The sequence below is a fragment of the Hibiscus syriacus genome, unplaced genomic scaffold (genome assembly GCF_006381635.1).
Source record: "Hibiscus syriacus cultivar Baekdansim isolate YM2019G1 unplaced genomic scaffold, ASM638163v2 tig00002237_pilon, whole genome shotgun sequence".
In the NCBI taxonomy this organism is placed as follows: domain Eukaryota; kingdom Viridiplantae; phylum Streptophyta; class Magnoliopsida; order Malvales; family Malvaceae; genus Hibiscus; species Hibiscus syriacus.
In genome coordinates, this window is record NW_024061918.1 from 4,326,551 (window position 1) to 4,334,238 (window position 7,688).

Below are 7,688 nucleotides of genomic sequence, written 5' to 3' on the forward strand. Positions count from 1 at the left end.
GCCAATTTCAACTTCACGACGGAGGATATTGGACTCAGAACAATGCTACTTACTTGGATTTCAACTTCACGACGAAGGATATCCAAATTCAGGTTCAACTTCACGACGAAGGGGCCACCTACGGTTTCAACTTCACGACGAAGGGAATCGTGCACACAAGCATCATCCATCTTTAAATTGGATTTCAACTTCACGACGAAGGATATCCAACTCAAAGAAGAAGTATCTGTTAACAAAGACCTTCGAGTTCGACTACGCTCAGCTCCAAGGCACATCATTTACAGCATAACCCAAGGCTAGAAGGGTTATCTGCTATCAAAATTGTCGAGTTCGATTCCATTCAGCTCGATAACACATCAATCGCACTACTTTCCGGTTGCAGTCGAGGTTTTCAAGTTGAGAAGAGGACCTGGGTTAACCGTGCTTTAGTGACAAGTAACCATTTTCAAGCAAAAGCTATCTGTCAATGAAGATTTCTGAGTTCAATTCCGATCCATGGTCTTTAAACCGAGAAAAAGACCGAAGGGCAACGAGAAGCCACGTGCTGATTCAAATTCCGAGCTACGGCTTTAATTTCATATCATTTCAAGATGAACTCGGCTTCACGACGGAGGAGTCATCCGTAACTCAATTCGACAGTGAGTTATTGAAACATTAGAGTCAATTTTCAACTCCACCGAACGAAAAGTGTGTCTTTTAATCTTTGCCCTATCCCCGTTACATGACTATGGGCAAAGAGGGGCAGTTGTCAACACACCTTTTCATCCTACTAGGATTCAAACTCCTAAAAATAGGATAGAATTTTGCTAGGATTTAAACTCCTAAAAATAGGATAGAGTTGTACTATGATTTAAACTCCTAAAGATAGGATCCACAAGCACTATAAATAGTCATTGTAACTCACTATTGTAAGACACGATTTACAGAAAAAATACAGAGGAAAACACGGAAAATACAAAGGCAAAGCTATTGTAAACGATTCGAAGTAATAAATGTGAAAGCTTTTTTTATCTTTCGTTTGTTTCTCTTTACTCTTCACTTGCATGCGTTGTTAATCGTGTTTTCTTTGGAGAACCCCAAAGACAAATATTTTAGCCGATGACCCAGAGGGAGTTTTTTTTCGAAACTTTGATTTCAGATCTACGCTCCCTAGAGGATATTTCGCAAAAACAAATTACATTTTTGGAATGAGAGTACGAAAATCTATCAAAAAATGAAAACTTTTTTATTTTTGCTGGTTTTAATCTTCAATGTTCTTTGACATTTACCCACTTAATTTACATTCCTTTCATTTTAATCCCTTAATTAGCTTTTATATATATATAAACATACTTGCTAATTTTATTTTTAATTTATCACTTTTTTAATTTTTCTCTATTTATATACGTTATTACCCATATATATATTTATTTTCTTTGCATTTTTATTATTACTATTATATTTATTATTATTTTACTATTATATTTTCCTTTTATTCTACTTATTTATATATATATGTATATTTTTTATATTTTATTATTATTATATTTTTTACTTTCTCTTTCTTTTTATTATTGTATTATTACTTGTATTATTTTTATATTATTTATTTTGTTATATATATATATATATATATATGCGTATGTTCTTTTTAAATATTTTAGTTTTTATACCTATTATTAATATATATTTGTTTTTTTTTTATTTTAAGTGTTATATTTTATAATATTATACATATATTTTTCTATTAATTTTCTATATTTTTTTATTATCATTATATTATATTTATTTTCTTTTCTTTTTATTGATATTATTGTTGTTATATATACATTTTACTGTTATTATATATATATATATATTCTACACAAGTTAATTATATCTACCTACTGTGTCCCCACCCCTCATCATTTTTTTCTTCCTGTCAATTATACTTCACCAAACCTTACTTTTTTTTTCTTTCCTTTTCGGTGTGATTGTTTTTTTTAACTACTTATTATCATTATAAGTATTGTTACTATATATATATATATATATTGTAATTATCTTTATTTGTTTTTTTTATCATTATATGTGTATATGTTCTTTTCATCATTTAATTTATTAATTTATATATATTTACTTTTTTATTTATTATATATATATATATATATTATTCGTACTTTGTTATTATTATTTTATTTTATTTATTTATTTATTTATTTTTTCTTTTTCTTTTATATATATATTTTATTATTTATTTTTTTACTTATTATTTTATCTTTGCTTTCTTTATTTTATCATTTTACTTAATTTGTTTTCTTTTCATTTTAATTTAATTAATTAATTTCTTACCATTTTATCTAACATGGCTTTTTTACTTTCTTAAGGGTACATTTTCAATCAATCAAATGTAAGTTTTGGATCGTTATTTTACCTTTCAATTTAAACTTTCAACTTTCTTAATTAAAGACAACTGGAAATTACATAGTACCGAAAGGGCGGTTCAAGGGTGCTAATCCTTCCTTGACCGTAACCAACTCCCGAATCCGACATATCACTGGTAAGACGCAGATCAGGTAAGAAATAAGGTATCCGATCAACCCACTTTTCGTAAAGTAAATGATCGATGGCGACTCCCAATCCATTTTTCACGTCGAAGCCCAATTCCAGAGCACAACCAAAAGACGGTTACGACACGAGGGTCTATCAGAAAATGTGGTGCACTTTTCGAGCCTCTCTTACCATGATTGTTAACTCGTCTTTGGAGACGGGCACGTTCCCTAGCGAGTTAAACAGAACCTTGATTGCTTTGATTCCTAAAGTGGCCACCCCGGATGCGGTTAAACAATTTCGGCCAATCAGCCTTTGTACTGTAGCGTACAAACTCATAACCAAGGTCCTGGTTAACTGGTTGTTACCCCTCTTGGATAAGCTTGTTAGTCCACTCCAAGCGAACTTCATCCTGGGAAGGCAAGCAGGAGATAATATACTTTTAGCTCATGAGGTGATACATAAAATAAGGCAAGGCAAAATGGGTTAGTTGTAGTGAAGATCGATCTTGAAAAGGCGTATGATAAATATGTTCGGACTTTCTTGAAGAAACGCTTGTTCATTTTTGGATCCCTGAAGAAATGGATAGATCTCCTGCTATTCTGTGTTCGAAGCTCTAAGCTCTCGATACTATGGAATGGAGAAAAAATAGATTTTTTTTTTCAGTCTATCCAGAGGGTTACGTCAAGGGGACCTATTTCTCCATACTTATTTGTTCTATATATGGAGTGGCTTGGACGTCTCATTCATGCAGTTGTTGTTGGGACCTTCGGTACACCCCATGGCACAACGGAAAAAATAATTTTAACAGTATCACCAGTGAGCCAAACAATAGTCGAAATCAGGAGGAAGAGATGTGTGATTTACCTTGGGTTCTTGGAAAAACAACAATGCATCAATCCAGTCACGAACGATTCGAATCCTAAACCTCCACGAAATCATCTCGACCTCTTTGTAGTTCACCCAATTGATAGCAAATATTTTTCTTCTCGAAAAATGTTTTAAGAAATTTCGTCTAGAAGATCAAGTGCAACTGTTAGACTTTTTTTTATCTTTATATATGAGTTACCTTAACCTTTAGGGTTTTTAATTCTAAATTAATTAAATTCTAATTTATTTATTTCGAATTAAAATATTCCAAATTAAATAACCATTAATTAAATATGTTCGGACTTTCTTGAAGAAACACTTGTTCATTTTTGGATCCCTGAAGAAATGGATAGATCTCCTGCTATTATGTGTTCGAAGCTCTAAGCTCTCGATACTATGGAATGGAGAAAAAATAGATTTTTTTTTTCAGTCCATCCAGAGGGTTACGTCAAGGGGACCTATTTCTCCATACTTATTTGTTCTATGTATGGAGTGGCTTGGACATCTGATTCATGCAGTTGTTGTTGGGACCTTCGGTACACCCCATGGCACAACGGAAAAAATAATTTTAACGGTATCACCAGTGAGCCAAACAATAGTCGAAATCAGGAGGAAGAGATGCGTGATTTACCTTGGGTTCTTGGAAAAACAACAATGCATCAATCCAGTCACGAACGATTCGAATCCTAAGCCTCCACGAAATCATCTCGACCTCTTCGTAGTTCACCCAATTGATAGCAAATATTTTTCTTCTCGAAAATTGTTTTAAGAAATTTCGTCTAGAAGATCAAGTGCGACTGTTAGACTTTTTTTATCTTTATATATGAGTTACCCTAACCTTTAGGGTTTTTAATTCTAAATTAATTAAATTCTAATTTATTTATTTCGAATTAAAATATTCCAAATTAAATAACCATTAATTCTAACCATATTTACATTCTTTTAATCAATGTTTTCTTATATTCGAGATAATCAATATGTATATATAGTAATTTTAATTATATTCTTCAATCGTGTACAATAAATTGTACAATTAATATCCGTTTAATATTTGCTCATTTCAACCCTAGGGTGTAGTCCTGCAGGCTCTTGTAATATTAGTAGTAATTATTAGAACCATTTTAAAATTACAAAAAATGAGTGACATCTAGCAATATATCATTGTCACCTATGTTACAGGAAGTCATGATTCGACATAACATCTTCTTGACTAAATCTTTCATGCATTCTATCATTTTTTTTTCTTTTATAACTAGAATAGGCACAAGTCTTAGAATAGGCACAAGTCTTAGAATAGTCACACTTGTATAGGCATATATTGTTTCTTGATATCTAGAGTAGACTATAATAAACGAATAATTTGTGATATCTCATATCAACTTATTTGAGCATATCCTTGCATTTTTATTCTCACTCAATCAAGTGGTATGTGATATATTTCCTATTATGTAGGAATGACAAATCCTATCTTGATCATTCATATCCCACAACAAATATCGTGATATGTTCAATATCGGTCTTTATAGTGCAATCAATTATGAATAATGTTTAATTGTATCAAAACACACAACAATAAATGTTGAAATAGTAATGATATCAAGTCTGAGGATCATACATATAATTATCACCATGAGAAAAGTTGTGACCGTCACATAATAATCCAAGAAACATTCTCATAGCGGGTCAATCCAATATATTTTTCTCTAACAATACACTCATGTATCGATCTTTGACATCTCTATGCCAATGACAACTCATTGTCATCAATCAACTTCATGTTAGCCTTAAACGTATTATTATTGTTCATGTCCAAAATAAGACTTGACTAAAAATCTTTAATAATAATCATATTATTATATGGACTTTATTATCTTTCCGTTTATATAATACACAGAAATACAACTGAAAATAATAGTGACAATGACTTTATTCAATAAAAATGGTAATGAAAAAATATAATTACAATCATCTCATGATTAGTCTTTGGGTATACTCCAACAGCTGTTAACAATAATTTATGGAAGCCAACCAAGCTTGGGAGAGATGGTCCTCGAATCGCCCATCTCTTCTTTATTGATGATTTGTTCCTTTTCGAGAGAGCCAATGAGAGTCAGGCGACTATTTTCAAAGAGACACTTGATCAGTTTTGTTGGCGTCCGGGGCCAAAGTAAGTTTTGAGATGTCAAAATTCTATATATCACCGTCAATTGGTTCTGGAATGAGGCGTCTTTTTGGCTCCCTACTTCATACTTGGGCAAATACCTTGGAGTTTCATTGATCCACGGGAGGGTCTCCAAGTCAACTTATGGGGAGATAATAGACAAAGTTAAGATGCGTCTGAACAGTTGGAAAACTAGTCTTCTATCTCCGGTGCGAAGATCAATTCTCATTGGTTCCGTTACATCCGCTATTCCAACTTACACTATGATGACATCAAAATTACCCGCTAGTATCGTTAACGAGATTGACATAATGAACCGTCATTTTTTGTGGGGTGGCAATGCCGAAAAGCATGTAACCCACCTTGTTGCTTGGGATAAGTTTGTAAGCCAAAGAAATTTGGTGGGCTTGGCTTACGCACAATGGCAAAACATAATTTGGTTTTTCTCCATAATACTACTTGGCGATTTATTACTCAATATGAAAATTTGTGGGTTAAAGCTTTTAAAGCTATTTATGGGGTTCAAGATGATCCATTTTTTTACAGTAAACCAGGTTCATCGTGCATACTCCTGGTCTCATACTTATAAAAGCATCTTAGCTGGGTTTCATGATCTAAAGGAGGGTATGGTTCGACGCATCGGTGATGGTAAAGACACGTTTTGGGTGGATAATTGGGTTGGCCATCCCCTTTGCCAAAACCAAGCGATTACATTATATTTTATTAATTACTAGGCCAAAGTGAGTGATTTTTTTACATTGGAGAGGCGATGGAATCTTGATAAGATTTTTGCCATGCTAACTCTGGAAATAGCACTCTCTATAATGGGTTACCCGCTCCCCATAATATCGATGATAAAAGATGGTTATTCCTGGAAGCATACGACTGACGACAAGTTCACAACTCGCTCGGCATATAAAGCTCTTATTATTGAAGAGACGGAAGCGACAAAGATTAACCTCTCTTGGATTTGGAGATTACCGGTGTTTCCCAAATGGAAATTCTTCATTTGGCTTGTTTAGAGGGATTGCGTTTTAACCAATGACAGACTGGCTTCCTGGAGAATGACGAGCTCTGCCAAATGTGTTGCTTGTGGATGTCCAGTCGAAGATTTGACACAAATCGTAAGAGTGTGTCCCATTACTTGCAATGCTTAGAATCGCTATAACATGGAATTGAGGTGAGTTTATTCTTGGGACTAGGATATTTGGTGTTGGATATCTGAGAATTTGAATTTGTCCAAAAATAATCAAGAATATGTTACTCTTTTCGCTTGCATTCTTTGGAAGCATTGGACTGAAAGGTGCAGGAGAATCTTCGAGAAAGATGATTACTTTTACGATGAAGAATCTCTTTGGCGTTGCATTACTCTTTCATCAATGAAGCACATTCAAACTTTAAAAAAAACCCTGCTTGCATCGCTCGTTGTGAGAAATTGGTGAATTGACAATCTCCTCTGCATGGAAGAGTGAAGTTCAATACGGATGGTGCTGTAACTCGGGGATTACTAGAGCAAGTGGTTTACTTCAGAGCAAAATTAGGGAATAGATCGTGGGTTTTGAAGAAGATTTAGGGACTTGCTCTAGAGTGGCAGTGGAGTTCTTCGAGTTGCGAATGGGTCTGATGATTGCTTGGAATTATAGATTTAAAAATGGCGATACTACGATTTACCACTGGGAACAGTGATAGAGGATATCTGGAGCCTTCTTGCTCGTAGTTGGTCCGTGACTTTTCACCAAATGTATTGAGGAGGAAAGTTTTGTGTCGACATTTTATCAAAAATGGGCTGCAACCTTACTGAGGAACTTGTTATCTTTGCTTCTCCTCCGAGGTAATTTTACTTATTCCTAGATGCAGACATAAGGGGTGTTATGTGAGGGACATCTCATTTCCATGAGACTACCTTGATAGTAACCCGATGGTGGGTTGAGTAGATTCGACCGTGAGCCAAGAAAAAGCTTGAAGATTAAAGATGGAGGGTCTGTCAAGGTAATGGCCTTCGTTCAGACATTCTAACGTGTACTAGTGTCATAGCTGGTAAGTTTCTTTAGCTCTTTAGGGGGAAGTGATATGGTGTTAGGTCTCCACTATCCCCCTCACCCTGAGCTAACATGTTTAGTTACCATGGTGTAAGCAACCTTCTCATAGG